This window comes from Caretta caretta, chromosome 10, assembly GCF_965140235.1.
Source record: "Caretta caretta isolate rCarCar2 chromosome 10, rCarCar1.hap1, whole genome shotgun sequence".
NCBI lineage: Eukaryota > Metazoa > Chordata > Testudines > Cheloniidae > Caretta > Caretta caretta.
This window is the reverse complement of record NC_134215.1, coordinates 9,761,519-9,778,843: the sequence shown is the minus strand read 5'-3', so window position 1 is coordinate 9,778,843 and position 17,325 is coordinate 9,761,519. Positions and strand designations below refer to the sequence as shown.

The window sequence follows — 17,325 nt, the reverse complement described above, 5'->3', positions numbered from 1 at the left end:
GGCTGCCTTCGTGCTTTCAGGTGGGCTCCTGCGGGTCGCGCTGGGAGCTGCGGTGTGCTAAGCTCTTTGGAAATTCTAGGCCCACCCATGGAACTCCGTGGTGCCATTCTTGCAGTCATATGGCAGTAGTACTTGTCTGCAGCGAGCATCTGCCTAGATGAGAAAGCAGTGGGAACAGGACAGCTCACTACTAAGTTCCTATGTGTACAGGTCCTACCCACTCTTGGAATTTGTGCCCTAGGCCAATGCACTATCACGCCAGTGGATGATCTGGATCTCCACTGGTACACCACCACTTGATGAAGTTGGCCCTGCTGCATTTGCCTTTCAAGGCTCCAGAAAGAGCAGGGATTCAATGCAACAGCTCTTCAAAGGATGATCGATGATCGGGCTGGGAGTATTTAGCATAAAAAATGCACCTCTGAAATGTATTGTTCTGTGATCTGAGGAAACAAAATAGCAACCCGGAAGCATATTCTCTCCTTCTTAGTCTGACAGCTCTGCCAAGGGAAAAGCAGGGGAGAAGAAAGGGTGTTCAGCTGTCCAACGCAGCGGTTACTGGCTTGTGTGGCCCTCTGCACTCCGGGGGGAGCATGGGGGATGCTCTGTTTCAGTCTGCTGGCCTTGAGCACATGCTGTCTCCAGAGCAACATGAATCTCTTGGAATAAAGGTGCTACAGAAGCGCAAAAGGTATTACTGTGAAGCATGAGCTATTATCTGGGAATGCACAGAGTTTGCCAATGTCACCAAGAATGACTGGTGAGCCATAAGACTGAATAGCCCAGGCTGGCTGGGAATAAGCATCAGGGAGAGGCATTTAATCACTAGGTATTTAAGACCACAGTGACTCCTGTTTTGACTTTACTCCATATTATAGGGTGGCAGGTGGCAGGACCCTGCACAGAGATGCAGGACTATTCTGCTGATTCACCTTGGCATACAGACCCAGCATGTCCTATTTGTTCTAACTCAGGAGCATAGAATGGTACGGAGTTAAAACAGAGGGAAGTAGGAGCTGAAATAACTACTGAGAAACCCTAGGAACAGTCAAGCCTGGGAGACAGCTTAGGTTGAGGTTTTGTTTCATGTGGATGTTGGTTAAGGCAGGAAAGGATAAATCAGGTTTCACTGCGCATGTGAGTACCGTGTTGGGAGCAGGGCAACTTACACTACATCAGCGGCATCACATAAACTGACAAACTTTCTCATAATCTCTAATGGCGGGATGAGGGGCCTCTTTCTTGTCTTTCACCTGTTCATTGACGTGGGAGAAAGATGCCCCTTCCCCACTCCAAAAGCTTGTACTGGGGCCTGGCAGTGCTTCTCATTGCTAGTTAGCAAACAGCTGAAGCCGTCCCAGCACATGTACAGTTATTAGAGATGACTACTCTGCAGGGTGCAGCGTGCCCAAAGTCCTGTGCTAAGGAGCACTCCTAGTTCGCATTTATCCTCTCCCCCTCTTCAGGGGGTTGATCTGTAGGAACAGGGACCAGCCCAGCCCATTCTTTGCTGCTCTGCTCTGAGTCAATTAGTGGATCATGAAATGTGGGTGATATTGGTGGATCTGCTGCAGGGGAGGGGGAGACAGTCCAGAATCTGCTTTTCTACTAATTGGGAGCACTGGCCTTCATTCCAGGTGAGTTACAAGTATGTCAGAAAGATAAATGGGACTTTCCATTTGCTCTGTCTTATTAATTTGCCATCTGTGGTCATGGGCAGGGATCCTCCATCCAGACTAGAACATGGATTTCTCCTTGAGCCCCGCGCACTGCGCCTGTCACCAATGTTCTGCTGCTGGGCATTCGAAGGGCCCAGAACACTCCAGACTCGGAGGATATCACTGGTCATAGGCAGGACCTAAAATAATTTAGGCAGTAACTTGGGGGAGGGGATAGGAGTGTCTTTTTTATTCTGTGTTTGCACAGCACAAGAGGGTCCTACTCCATGACCGGAGCTCCTAGGTGCTACAAACATAATAATACTGATTGATACATAATGGGAATAAATCCTTTGGCACAGCTGGAGAACTCAGCCAAACAGCAGAGCTTGCATAGACGAGTCACACTCATGTCCACATGTCACTGAAGATGGACCAGAACCATAAATTGTGGATGAGGATCTGAGGTGTCCATTCTGGGGTTTTACTTTGGCTCATTATAGAGATAAGAGTCATCCAGTCCCGACCCAACCAGCCCCAACATTCAGGGATGTTCAGATCTGGGGTTTGGTTTCATCCCGATCTCTTCTTGGGTCCAAAGCCAACTCGAGCCCAGGGTAAACACACACAGTTAATGCCGCAAGCCCTTTACGGCTTCTGGTTTGAACTGGGTTTTTGTTCCCTGCTGAACTGGATTCTCACAAACATCCATGCAGAGGAGGTGAATTGCATTTAACAAACTCTCTGGATCTTTTGTGTTCCTTGCAGGCATCAGTAATCCATGAATAACTGTGCATGGCTGTGTTCAAGCTACTGCATTCTTGTTGAATCTCAGACTTTCTTCTGCTAAGCTGGCTTTGTTGAAAAGCCACTGGTATTTTCTCATGGGGTGTACAGCTTACTCTCCTGAGCTGCCCTGGAGGAGCGCACTCCTGGGAAAGCATCTGAAGACGTAGGAGGCTATTTAGAGGCATAGTTTCCAAGAGAGGTTTGCATGCCGAGTTCCACTCCCAGTAGAGAATTGATGCAGAACATATGTACTCACAACACTATATATAACCAGTGAGCGTGTTTGTGTGTGTATATACACACACACACACACACACATACATGCTGCTTATTCACATGCTCAGCCATTCTGTCCAATTCCTTGCAGTCTCCTCTCAGAAATGACAGCTCCCATGCCCTACTCAATGACTCTTGAGACCATCACCTGGAGGGCGATGGGTGAAATTATTTTGAGAAGACCTTATGAGCCTGCTTTTTGGAAGGATGGGTTGTGCAAATAGGCATCCGCTTGGGCACTTAATTTGTACGCACTGATTATGGTGACAGCACGTGGAATTGTGAAATGTGCACGTGCAAATGGGCAGTTGCGCACAGCTATAATTAACTGCACATGCAGCTCTGTCATGCAAAAGCATGCCTCTCCTTCTGAACATCAGACACTGGGGTGACGGGCGTTTCATGTGCCCAAAAAGGGTTGGTGCAACTAACGTGGGCTCAGCACAGTGCCCAGAAAATGAAGGGTGATGTGTGGAATTCGGGTACAAGGATCACCTTGAGTAATCCCCTCTTTTCATCATTTTATCCAAACAATCCCTACACAAAGATTTGTAAAAGTGTGAGCTTCCCAAATTAGACATTTGCATAAAAGCAAAATACCTTCATGGTGAGTTCTACCAGGCATGTGAATACCAAGGCAGGTCATTAAAGTTATAATTGGCTCTAATTAGCACTTCCACCAGCTGTAACATTCTTTACCTTCAGCCAAGTGGCACTCAAAAGGTGAGAATTTTTTTTCCTGCCTCTGAAATCATTAAGGAAATCAGCTCTGCTCTGATCCTTACAAATGACTGATCAGTCTAAATGAGAACAAAACACATCAGCACAAGTGGAGGGTGGCTGTTGGAAAGTAAAATTTGACACATACAGCTGAAAAGCCTCCCTTTATTGATCAGTAAAAGCAAATTCTGCTAGAAAGAGGTGAAAAAAGTAATATATGAAACACAATGGATCAGATTCTTCTCTCAGGTCCAATCCCAATCCAATAATCTTTACAGCCAAATAAATCAAAGGGCCAGAATGATCCTCTTCCTAGCGCCCAGAGATTAACCAGGATTCAGCCAGACCCAAGGAACGTGGAGTTGATCAGAACAGAAAGAGCCCTAGTCAAGAACCCAACAGAACAAACCCAAGTCAAGAAGACCTTGTAGAAATTCAGGGCCATATTCACAGAGCTAAGCAAATTCACCCCTAATGTGTTACGATTAAGTGTTCCACTCAGAATGCTGCTGGAGGACCCGATAGGATCGGTCTGGGGTGACAGGCTCAAGAAGAGCTTTCAGGAATTTAAAATATAATTGTCATGGGAGCGCCAGTACTGAAATATTTTGAGAGTAACAAAGAGCCTAAAATCTGAGTTGATGCATGCTGGAAAGAGCAGAGAGCAGACGTTTTTCTCTTATCTCGCCCACCGTTGAATGTCAGGGAACTACGGGATGGTGACTGAAATGTAAATACAGCAAAATCCCTCCCTAGAATCACAGGAGAACACAGCCCCTTGTGCTGGTTGGGCCTGGGCATGTAGCCCTCTGTGCTCAGTTCTTTATGCATGTCATTGACCTTGAGATTTTTGTCTAATAATGTTGGACCTTTAGTTTCTACATACTATGGAGCCGGACACATCAGAAATCCCTTTTACAGACAGTCTCTTCATTGCTGGTCTCAAAGGGCCTTTTTAAATGTGTGTACGTAGGTTGGATTCAAACTATTTTAGAGCTTCAGAGAATATCTCCCACGCATCCTCTTAGGATCATAGTCGATAGTGCTGGAAAAGACCTGTTAGATCAAGTCCATTTCCCAGCAAGGGAAGAATATGGTTTCCCAGTAGGGGCCTTATCCAGGACTGCCCTAACTCTCCATTCCCCATGCCCTTCCCTGCAGTCCCTGGGTTTTCATGGCATCTGCATAATATCCCCAGAACGGTTACATTTTAACAGGTTGCTTTATTGATGGGAGATCCCAGGTGCCCTGGTGTTGGGCACCAGTGTACATTTCCACAGGAATACATGGCATCCCAGAATACGGTTTCTCAGGTTATTTCATTTTCCAGTGTGGAGGAAGGGAGGAGAAATCTGGAATAAGTTAGGAGGCTCCTTGCCTCCCAGCCTGCGAGCTTTTCATTTGGTAGGTTTCCCTTTATTTTGAAACTGGGTCAAGCAGCAATTGAAAGAACATTCAAGCTAACAACCCCAGACTGAAATATCGTCGAATCTAAATTATTCAGGCCTGGTTAAAAAATGTAACAACCCAACAAAACTCAGAGATTAAACTAGATCCTAACACCTGCAAACAAGCCCACCCTCCTCTCGCACAGCCCCTCTGGTCTGAAGAAGGTGGGTTAGCCATGCTCAGCACCCACCATCGACAGAGGAGTGAAGTCTACGCCAGTGCTTCCACCCTCCCACCCTTTGCTCTACGGATAGGGAGACTTAATCCAGGATTTCATTGGTAGGTCTCTTTCACGATGGTGGACAGAATAATCTGGCTCCGAAGCAGTAATCTGGCATGGGACAGCAAAGGCACTAGGCAGGGTACTGAGATGAGCAAGGGCTCGTATGCCATGCAAGAGGAGGGTAAGCACAGAGGGCATGGGACATAGGCGCTGACTTCGTGCATGCTCGGGGACTGGAGCACCCATGCGGAAGAAATGGTGGGTGCTCAGCACCCACCGGCAGCCCCCCCATCAGCTTCCCCCCAGTGCCTCCCACCCGCTGGCCAGCCCCGGTCAGCTGTTTTGCAGCGTGCGGGGAGGCTGGGAGGGAGGAGGGGGGGAGGAGCGCAGACATGGTGCGCTTGGGGGAGGGGGCGGAAGGAGGCAGGAAGAGACGAGGTGGGGGTGGGAAGAGGCGGGGTGGGGCCTTGGGGGAAGGGGTGGAGTGGGGGCAAGGCCTGGGGCAGAGCCAGGGGTTGAGCACCCCCCAGCACATTGCAAAGTCAGCGACTGTGGCACTGGAAACCCACTGGGAAGGAATTCATCCTGAGTTCTAGCCGAGTCGAACAGATTGCCGCAGGGCCAGATTCTCAGCTCATATTAACTGGCACAACTCCAGTGAAATAAATGCAACGTTGCTAATTCACACTGTCTAAGGATCTGGCCCTATTATACAGCAGACTCACACTTAACCGATTTTCACCTGGGAAGGTGTTTCCTCTCTTTTCTATACCAGTTCTCAGGGTTTGTTGGAGGAGCGCCTTTATAAATGGAGAAATTACGGGTGACCCGGCAGGCCCCTGGTGTTCCACACAACTTGAAACAGGGAGCGATCACGCATCCTTCCCTCTGCAGCTGTTAGCTGTTGTCAGTGATGAGATGCCAGAAGCTGAAGAACTGGTTTCTTCAGTCGCTCTGGGTCTTCGGTAGCACTGAAGGACTGCAGGGCCGCCGGGTGAGCAGAAATTCTCAGGGGAGCCTCCCCAACGGAGAGTTCAGGCGGGACGGTCAGGACAGTCCCACGGGCCGCAGTTTGCCGAACCCCTTTAACAACCGGTTCTAAGCCGGCTGCAAAATTTAACCACCGGTTCGCACGAACGGGTGCGAACCAGCTCCAGCTCACTACTGGCTGTTGTACTTTTAAGTTACCATTGTTTTAGTCAAGATCCCAGCCATGGTTGTGCACCACTGCGAGCGCTGTACTCTGTGGCAGGCGCTAGCAAGTGGCAATGCCAAATTTCTGTAATGTAGAAGAGCGACTAGAGCTGAACCCGGTTTCCTCCCTCTGGGCACCGCTCCTGTTGTGGGGCTTAAGCGCATTGCTCAGTAATAGCTTGTGGTTTATTGAAAACTGTGTTAAAATGATAAAGCTATTGGGGTTTTCCTGGTCCTGCTTGCAAGCTAGGGCTCTGTAAGGAAGCATGCAATCGGGATCTTTCAGCAGTTGGTCTTCCAAGAGCGAGCCTAGAGCAAGGTGGGGTGAGTTGTATCTCACTGCCTTAGGGAGCAGCCTGCTTTGTCTCTCTCTGGTTTGGGTTCTTGTGCATTAAAGTTCTGGATTCTAAGAAATAAAGTAGTGTTAGGTTTCCAGAAAGTTTATCTAACTTCTCTGCTTGTATGCCATGAACATAACATAGCTAAGGGTTTCCTTGATATAAAGCTGTCAGAGCTGAGCTGTCAGCTTCTTTAGGCCCTGTGAGAAGTCCCTATGTATAGCCAAATGCATCTGAGCCAGGAACACGGTGCTTTCCCAGAGAGTGCACTGGCAGCTGACTCAAAGAACCCCCCTCAATATTTACAAGCCTCTGAAAACTGGAGCAGAGGCTGAGTCCTTAATGGAATGTACTTTCAGCCAGCACAATTTATTTAAAAGCAGACAGATCCTGCCAATTAAAAAAAATAAAACTAAAAAACCAACCCCTGCTGGCTTGGCTGCTTTCCATGATGTCAAGTGCCACTGGCTGTGAGGGCAAGGGGAGAACGTGGAGCTGACTGGACGTGTGGGAAGGGACCTAGGAGAACGTGGAGCTGACTGGACGTGTGGGAAGGGACCTAGGAGAACATGGAGCTGACTGGACGTGTGGGATGGGACCTAGGAGAACGTGGAGCAGACTGGACGTGTGAGAAGGACCTAGGAGAATGGGGAGCTGACCTCTGGCCCCTGCTGCCCCCTCTGGGCCCTCAGCCTCAACCCAATTGCCCCTGGCCCCCGCTGCCTCCCTACCCACCTCCCCATCCAGGGCTTAATTTTTCCCCGGGCTTGCTGGGGCTGCGTTAAGTCTGCTGTGAAAAGTGATATTAACAAACATACAAATGTTAATTTTTACAGCAGCAGACTTACTAACTAGCAAGTCTAAAAAAAAGCAACCAAAAAAAGCAAAAGAAACGACAAAAAAAGACAAGAACGTGCAAAGCACCGTATGTGTGTTTCTATTCTGTTTAGGCTCAGTCAAGAACAGAGACAACTGTACATTATTTTTATTATTGAGTCTGTCAAAAACCCTATCTAAATAGATCACAGTAATTTGGCCATGTATATGTGCATATTGATTTGTTTTTCCTAAAGTTAATTAAGTATTTTAGGAAAATTGTCAGACCGGCCACCAGCAAGAGTTGGTGGCTGCACGCTGGGGCCACCAAAAAATTTGTTGTGAGAACCCCTGGTCTAAGCAACACATGAATGTAGCAGACAGTGGGAGAGGGGGAAAAGGGGAGGGGAAGACAATGCATTTAGGGTAGGTCTGGATTAGTAAAGTAGTTGAAGGGTCGCTGACACGGATTATCTAACCCCGACCTAATCACAACGTCTTCTCCTAATCCCTAAGGCCTGAGCCCAAGCCATCCGTGAGAGTCTTTCCACTGAATTCAGGGTATGTCTACACTGCAAGTGAAGGTGAGTGTGGTATAGCTGGGCATAACTGTCCTCGCTTTAATCTAGCTGGCATGGGTAACAATAACAGTGAAACCAAGGCAGCAAGGTCTACCCACCCATGTACAAACCCAGCAGGGACCCTGGACACATACTCAGGCAGCTAGCCCCTGTGGCCACATCTTCACTATTGTTACCCTGCTAGCTAGATTAAAGCAAGGACAGGTGTGTCTATCCATGCTAAAACCACACCTTCACTTGTAGTGTAGATGTACCCTTTGGGTCAGGCCCTTAAACTGTATTCACTTGCTAAATAACCACTGACTAATTATATGAAACATCCCCTGTCTGTTATTTCTCAAAATCTCTGTTTCCAATTTATTTTTAACATTTTTAATTTGTAATAAATGTTAAGATTTCTGCCTTTTTTCTAATTCCTTTTAACCCTCTGCCTGTTTCTAGTTTAGTTTTTTTAAAGATTTCTGCCTCTAGCTATAATTTCTATTTAAGCCTCCAACTGTTTCGAGGTTGTCTTTTTTAGACTATCTATTCCTATTTTTTGTAAACACCAGCTCTTTGTGTGTGTGTGTAGAAGTCATTCATGAGATGTCTATGCTAGCAGTCGTGCCAACCCCATGTGCTCAAAAATCACAAGTAAGTGCCTCAAAAATCATGAGATTGGCTTAAAAATCCTGAGATTTTTAAACAAAATACATGTTACATTCTTGCTGTTTGCTTTCAGGAGTTTGAAGCTTTACCATGCGCTCGGATCACATTTTCGAGCTTTTTTCTGCAACCATGAGAGCTAGAAACTTACTTTAAAAGAACAACGACACAAGCTGAGATTCCCTCATAATCACATGAATCCGGGAGCTGGGGCTTGGAGAAAACATCATACATCACAGAATTCATAATAAAATTGTGAGAGTTGCCTCTTTAGCTGCCCACATCCAAGGAGGTGGTTCCCTATACATGTCCTAAGAGCATCGCCATCTGTCCTAGTCCCTAGGTGTGATGTATAACAACATAAATGCTGCTTGCTCTAGCCTGCATGGGGAATCTCCTCTGTTGCCTTTGCAGCAATGAGCAGTGCAGTTTATCACTGTCTGGCTCTCTCGCTTGACCATAGCTCCAAAGGCTTGGCATTGCCTAACTATTCTAATTTCACAGCCAGGTTGCTAATTCCTATGGCATATTTCCCCTCTGCTCCGTCTCCAGTAAAGTCAGCTCAGCCGCCTTGGTCCTGAAACAACGTAGTGAAATGGACACAAATTTTCAAAATGTTTCACTGTTGCTGAATCCACAAAAAAAGTTTTGGCTGAAAAATTTTGTCCAGCTCTGGTTATTTCCTCCTGTAAGGCTATAACCTCATTTCCAGTGCTTACTTTGCACCTCTGGGCTTGGCAGTTCATAGCCCCGGCACCTCTTTCTTTACAAATTAAGCACTGCTCATCTCGCTTCCATTGAAGTCATTGGGAATTTTGCCATTGGCTTCAATGGGAGCAAGACTGGGCCCAGAACACCACAGCAAGGCTTGAGCCTAGGAATCACTCGGCTCCCATTCACAAACCCAACATGTAAAAAAGCAAAAGGCCAGATGGACACAAACCCTTTATTTTGATATAGCTGCCTGTGTGGACACGTGGTCCCCTGTGTGCAGATGTGGGGACAGTGGGATGTGACACTCTGAAGGTGTCATTTTGCCCTATGTCCCAAATTTAATTTGGTCACGGTGGGCTCTTATAATCGGACACATTGGCTGGCAGACTGCCCCATCCCACATCAATTTGTAGAGGTCACCTCCAGGGCTGGTTCCTGCCGTAAGCAGAACACCATCATCCTAGGGCTATGGTTCTCAACCACAGGTACATGTACCCCTGGGGGTATGCAGAGGTCTTCCAGGGGGTACATCAACTCATCTAGATATTTGCCTACTTTTACAACAGGCTACATAAAAAGCACTAGCGAAATCAGTACAAACTAAAATTTCATACAATGGCTTGTTTATACTGCTCTATCTACTGAACACTGAAATGTAAGTACAATATCACTATTCCAATTTATTTATTTTATAATTATATGGTAAAAATGAGAAAGTCAGCAATTTTTCGGTAAATAGTGTGGCTGTGACACTTTTGTATTTTTATGTCTGATTTTTGCAAGCCAGTAGTTTTTAAGTGAGGTGAAAGTTGGGGGTCCGCAAGACAAATCAGACTCCTGAAAAGGGGTACAGTAGTCTGGAAAGGTTGAAAGCCACTGTCCTAGGGCAACAGGCTATTTATTGCATGTGGCAGGCTGGGTGGAGAGGACATTTTTCATAGTTTTCCCAAAACCCTACAGCTGGCCCAGAGTAAACCATTTTCCTTTTGTCTGCTAAAGCTCTCCCAGGCTGGGCCTGGAGACACCATTAGTGGAGATCTCACCCAGCCCAGCCTGTGCCTTTCTCTGCAGAAATCTAGGGAGTGAAGCGTCCGTGTTCATGGGAAGTTCCTCATCTGTTTCAAACAGTGACGCGTCTTTCTTCATGGTGGTGTCGGCATTGTTACAGCAGCCACCAGCTGCCCCTCTGAACCATCTCTTTGGGCTGCTCCATGAGAGGCGGTTCCTTTGTCCTGTACAGATTGATTGATGTAAATGAGACTAATAGGTTTTAACTGAATAAGTTCAGGATAAATTGGGTTTCATCTCCACAAGAGCCAGATGGCACGATGATGTCGTTACAGAGAATGCTCCATTAGAGACACGCTTATTTGTTTATTTACTGGTGAATCCAAAATACTTCCTCGGGGTAAAGTGCACATTACACTTGGAAAACCCTGAACAGGTTTTGTGACTTTTAGTATGGAGCGTACAGTTCCGATTCTGGGCCTTTCCTAACCAAGAGTCACCGTGTCTAACGCATTCAGCGATCACTAGCACCCTCTGTTATTAAATAGCCCTCGTCATCAGAACAACACACAGGGGCTGCAATGGGACCCAAGAACTTTACTGCCTGCTACACCGACTGTGGTTCATGAGGGAAAACACCTCTTAGATCACCGAGTCTGTCTTCCCTGGGGAGGCAGGACATATTGTCGTCCTGTGACAGAGGGCGAAATGCCAACCCCAAAACTGAACAAATCATGAGTTGAGCTCCGAAAATCATGAGATTGTCTTGAAAATCATGAGATTTCAGAGGCTTTCGGGCACACGCGGGTCACGTTTGCAGACTTTTCTCCACCACCCTGAAGGCTAGAAACTTTCTTTTAAAAAAAAACTGAAAGCCAAGATTCTCTTGCAAAGTCCTGGCTCCAGGATCTGGGGCTTCAAGAAAACCACTAACTATCGTGAGCCTATAAGATTGCGAGCGTGCGTATCAGCCAACACAGTGGATCTCAGTGTACGTCTACACTGCAGGCAGAGGGGTGCCTGCAGCACGTGCTAACTCTGCTTTAGCCAGCTCAAAAGCAGTGAAGCACGTCAGCGTGGGCCAGCCACTGAACGACGCACCCAGGGTCCTGGTGGGCTTGTACCACCTGTGCTGCCATACTGACAGCACTTCATTGTTACTGTTATTCAGGCTAGCTCGATCAAAGCTAGCTTGGGCCCATCTGCTGCAATCCTCTCTCTGATTGTAGGAGTGGGTGCCTTGCTGGCCAGGAAGGCGGAATACAGGTGCAATTGCCCTGAACTGTGACATGATTGCAGATGTAGCCATAACCTTAGCCGACAAGCCTAGAAAAGTTTCAGAGTAGCAGCCGTGTTAGTCTGTATTCGCAAAAAAGAACAGGAGGACTTGTGGCACCTTAGAGACTAACAAATTTATTGGAGCATAAGCTTTCGTGAGCTACAGCTCACTTCATCGGATGCCTAGAAAAGACAACCACACCTGCTTTACCAGAACCTGCTCTTTTCAAGGAAGCAAATCCTTCTGGTTAAAATCAAAGGCAAAAGTATTATGGACAGGGGCTATACAATTGCAAACCAACAGGAAAATCGACTTTGGGGCATATTTTTGAACATAGCCTCATTGTCTGCCGCACCTGCTCATGTTACCTAAACCCTGGTTATGCTGCCCCCTAGTGTGGGGGGAGGGCGTATGCTGTTACATTCCATGATAAATTTCCCATCCCTTACCGGAGTTAATCCTGCTGCTGATCATTCCATGCTACTGCCTGTTGCCCGACTGGGTCCGTGCCATAGAAAGGCGAAAAGTGCCATGCGACTAATAAGATAAATGGCTGTGGCTGTTATTCACAAACTCAGGAGCTGCTGAAGTGCTTGTTGGCCCATGCAGTCTGCTGGTTCCTAATTGGCTTCATTTTTCATACTAGGAGATGGCATTTCTGTGAGACAGTACATAGCTAATGGAGAAAAGCGAGCTACATCCCAAACATAATCCTCAGTGCATCAGGGAAAGGCGATGTTCTGCTGGACCACCTTTGGTCAGCGGTTATCAAACATTCATTTTTCCACCTTCCATATTCCTGGGTTTCTCCTCCAGTGCGCACCTCCCGGAGAGACTGAGGTTCTGCCATGCTGACCTGTGCACCAGCAAAAATATTTTTTAAAGGGGGCAAATATATTTGCAGAAATGAGTCTGCCAGCTTTGGAAGAGCCCTGGGAGCTAAGCCCATCCCCTGAGACAGGCTGGTTCCATGAACTGAACTCTGTGGTGCAAAAACACGTGGCAACCCTATTCCTGTGTTATCTTTAAGGACATATGTGAGCCAGGCTTCCAAGAAGGAGAATGACAATGACTTTGCACATATACACCCCCTTTCATCCCAGGATCGCAGAGCGCTTTACAAAACCAGGTCAGTGTCATTAGCCCCCGTTTAACAGACGGTGAAAGTGAGGCACAGAAGGGTGAAGGGAACTGCCCAAGGTGACCCAGCAAATCAGTGACAGAGCCAACAATAGAAACCCGGTCCTCTGCCTTACAGTTGCCGCCTTGCTCCCTCCTAGGCCGTACACTGCATGCCTCTTCAAACTGGTCAGCATTTTTTTAAACGAAATTTCTTGTTATTGTTAAAAAATAGCCTTTTTCAAGAACTGTTGAGACATTTTTTTCTAACTGTTCCAATGTTTACAAAACTTTCATGACATTTTTGTCAACAAAACAATTATTGAAATTATCAAAATGTTGTGCTTACCAAACTCTGGTTTTCTGGTAAATGAAACATGTTGACAACCCTTTTGATAACGATTTTGATTTAAAATTTTCCGCCACCGTTTTCTTTTAATCTTGTGACATAGAAACAACATTGCAATTTCCAAGTTTTCCCTGCATTTTTTGCCTCTAAATTTTTCACCCAGCTCTCTTGCCCAGGAGGCTGTTTGGCTGGCTGGTGCCACAGGCCCTGGCTCTGGCTCTGGTTCTTATTGAAAGTGGAACAGAAGCTAGTCTGATTAATCCCTAGGATGGATTTATTTCCTGGGGTGTGATCCCTGGCTTTGCAACCTGCGCTAAGGTGAGAGTCTGCATTCGCATTTGCCCTGACTGTCACTTAATATACCTCTGTTTTTTAGGGAGTCGTGTGAAAGGGAAGCAAACTGATGTTGTTTAGCAAAGTTATAAATCAGCAAAGGGGGAAATAATCTCACAATAATAAAGAGAAAACCCTGTAACCAAGCACTGCCTAATTGCTCCGTGGTAGCTCTCAGGGAGAATGCTTAGTGAGATAGTGGCTAGGCCACAGGCACAAGGCTACAACTAGTAAAGGTGCAGTCCTGCTCTCACCCTCAGCTGTTGTGGTTCCTGCCACTTGCCTGGACTCATACCTGGAAGATCCCTCTGCAAGTGGCTCGTTCCACTGAAGGAGGGGGAGCTAGGATGTAGTTAACAGGAAGGAAGGGGAGTAGATGGGGAATTTCACCTCCCTTCACAGGGCTTGATTCACCATTGCCTGCCCCTCCTGTGTCATTTACATCCATGGGTATAAAACGTTACTAGATCAGAGTAATGGGAAGTCAGGTCCACAATGTCCTTTCGGCAACAGAAAAGAAATGCCAGCATCTTATCGAGGCCACTTGTCTCTACCTGTGCCAGGGCTTTGAGCTTCACTTGCGAGGGCAGAAGCGAGCGTACATGGCACACAGTCCTTCTGGCCCAACCTGCCTGTTTGCTCCTTCCTCTGAGCAGCTGTGTTACTGGAACAGACCAGGATCCCACTCCCGGGGGTGCTCACAGAACGGGGTTCTTGGATATCTCCAGGCTTTGCCAACTTAGAGGCAGAGAAAAGACGCTTGGAAACTAAACCAACACAGTTCACTCTGTCAGGCTTCCCAGCCTTGACAACGTCTCCTTCACTGTCTGCTTGGTGAAAGTGTGCCCCACACACCCTGCTCCTCAGCTGGGCAAACACTGGTTCCTGCCCACTAGACATGAGATCTTGGGAGGTGTGGAGAAACACTGTGGGGCTGAGAGAGCTTAGAGGCAAAGAGACTCTGAGCTGTAGCTCACGAAAGCTTATGCTCAAATAAATTGGTTAGTCCCTAAGGTGCCACAAGTACTCCTTTTCTTTTTGCGAATACAGACTAACACGGCTGCTGCTCTGAAACTTCCCTTCCTACTGTGGAACAGAGGGAGGCCTCCCTCTTTAGGAGTTAGAGGGGGATGGAGACAGGTTTTGGGGGGATGGCAGGAGATCTCTAGGATATGTTTAAACAGGCAAACACACACACATACACGCACACAGGCTTGGGTCTAACTAGGAAATTACACTAAAGAGTTCCCCTTTTGGGCCACTACCAGTTCAGCTGCCATGGATGAGATTTTAAAATTCCCTGCTTTAAACAATGTTTCTCTCTCTCTCTCTCTTTCTTTCTCTCTCCCCAAATTACAGCTGGACAAATACAACAAAAACTATTCCACTACTATTTGCTCTTAACTTTAAATTGAATCCACGTTGGCCGTGTTCTTTCTTCTTTCCCCTTCGTGCCTTCCCACAAACGTTCATGCAATCCAGTCAAATGCTAGTGAACGCCAAAGTTGCACTTGTGTATTTGTGTGGGATGTGCTTGCATGCTCATCCAACCAGGGAGCAAAAAGGTAATCACACCTGACTATTCTGACCAATCATAATTTACCAAGATAGTTTGACTAGTGAGTAATGAATCATGTTTGTGATCTACAGAACATTGCAAAAGTCACCAAACACTTTTGCTGAAGGAAAATAAAACGGGAAGAAATTGCCACCTGCCCAGGATTGTCCCACAAAGGAAAAAGAGACAAATTCCTTGGGTAAATTATTTGTTTTGGATTATTCACTCTGTTCTATTCTGAATGAAGAGGATGCTGAGCAACTGTTGCCTACTGTATCTCTCTAATTTCCTCCGGCATCATCAAAGCCAGCACTGCGTCCCACAGGACCTTTGAGCTGATTTATGGAAGGTGGCACTTACTGACTACCAGAAGATTGTAACTCATAATGAGGCTCTTCAAAGTTGCAGCCGATGCATGTGAGGTGGGAAACAGGACTGCTGTTGTCTTTCCCCTCCTTGGCTCCTACCTACTTTATCTGTTCTGGTTCCAGGAAAGCCCCTTACTAGTCAGAAAGTAAAGAAAATGTCACATCCCCCTCTCCTTCCCCTAATGGGCTCAAACATTGTTTCTTTCAGTGGATACAGACATGGGCCACTTAGTCTGACATTAATATAGTTCTGGGGTGTACGTATCTGGGACCTTTGGGATGGCAGGGCCATGAATGAGGAGACCCAAAGGTGTCAACTGCAAATGATGGAGCAAAGCCAGGGTTTGAATGGGTGGAAAATCCACAGCTGGAGAAGAACAGTTTGGTACTGAACTGCCATGGTCCTGGTACTATTCCAGGTGTATCCTCAGTTTGGAGACGTGTCCCCTTTTCTTAGCCTTTGCCTAAGGCAACACTTCAGAGGACTAATATCCAAATCTGCTCTGGTGCCCAAACTTTCCAGCTGATATTGCTGCAAGTCAGTGTGAGGCAGAGGGAGCTCGGCAGGGTTAGAGGGACAGAGACAGCTCTTGAGCATGGGTTAATGGGCACTGTGGGGACTAGAGGCAAAAAGACACTTCCTCCCTGCTCTATCCCTCTTTAGGAGCTAAAGGGATGGAGACAGGTTCTGCTGAGGGATACCAGCAGATCTTGGGTGTGGCTCTAATGTGTGTGGTTTGCTATAGTAGGTTGAAACCAATGAGTCTGAATGTGTAATATCCTGCCGAAGGGACCCGCCTCCATGCCCTCCACCAGAGATTTGGAGCAGCCAAAGTAGATCCAGCTCCCCAAGGGCCCATGCTGGGACAGGCTCTCTGGGAGGCTTCATTTCAGGTAGACAACTGGCCATGAGAGATGTAGCCAATAAACCTGACTGTCCTTTACTTTAACCCTGACCAGATTGTGTCCTGCCCCGCATAGGAAGAATGGTGGAGGGTGAAGATTCCCCACCTACAGACATACTTTCTCCCCTGCAGGAGAGTGGGGCGGTTCCATTGGGGAGTGCATGAAGTGCTCTCTGCTAGCTCCACCATTGGTGGGCCTGTGCCATTTTGCCTGTGTTTGAAAGGGTCCCTCCAGGTTCCCAGTTCCCATGCCTTCTCCAAGCAAGTGAGCAGATCCTTCTGCTCTACAGCTTAACCGAACGTTATTAAACCATAATCAACCCTTTTATTGCAGTATCATTACCTCAGGCCGAGAGATGGGGGCCATTGTCTGAGGATGAAGTGCCCCGGAAAGCTGGCAGCCTGGCCAAACGTGGGTACAGGTCCGTAATTAAAGGAAGCGGGCAGTTAATGGAACAGCAGCAATGCCTCCAGCGAGATGCCAGGTGCGGAGTTTGTGACACCCAGGCCTCGGGCACAGTTAGCCACAAGCAGCAAAGTGCAGTGAGCAGGGTAGGCATCATTTGGTTGGCTCCAATGGTTTTAACCCTCAGGACTGCTCTGTCTTTGCCCCCAGGAAGTACTGTCTTGCCCCAGGTGGCAAGAACTTATTAGTCAACAGCCAGTCCTTCTACACCATGAGACAGGGTTGGAGCATCAGGGCTGCTGCCTGACACCTCTTCCTGCCGTTTTTAGCAGCTTAAGAAATAAAATCAAGCATCTCAAAGTCCCTTTTATCGCAGTCCTGCTGGAGGAGGCTCCTCCCAGCTTGATATTAATGGCAGATGTTGCAGGGTGAAGCTGGCTTCTGCCCCTTTTTCCAGGTCTAGCCATTAACCCCTTCCTGCTCTGGTCCAGTTTGATCTTTGTTCACCCCATCACCAGCCTCTGTACCTCCTTTCTGGGTGCTCTGTCCCATTTTTGCTTGCCTCGCTCTGTTTCCTGTCCCACTTCTGCATGCCTG

At 47.3% G+C, this 17,325-nt stretch overlaps 1 long non-coding RNA gene across 1 annotated transcript in view; it reads right to left on the bottom strand.

Moving 5' to 3' along the window:
- LOC125643841 (uncharacterized) overlaps positions 1–12,646 on the bottom strand; it is a 30,467-nt gene extending 17,821 nt beyond the window's left edge. Inside the window, exon 1 of the long non-coding RNA XR_007358845.2 lies at positions 12,140–12,646. This is a non-coding gene — a long non-coding RNA (uncharacterized LOC125643841). The remainder of the gene's footprint in view (positions 1–12,139) is intronic.
- Positions 12,647–17,325: the final 4,679 nt, after the last annotated feature.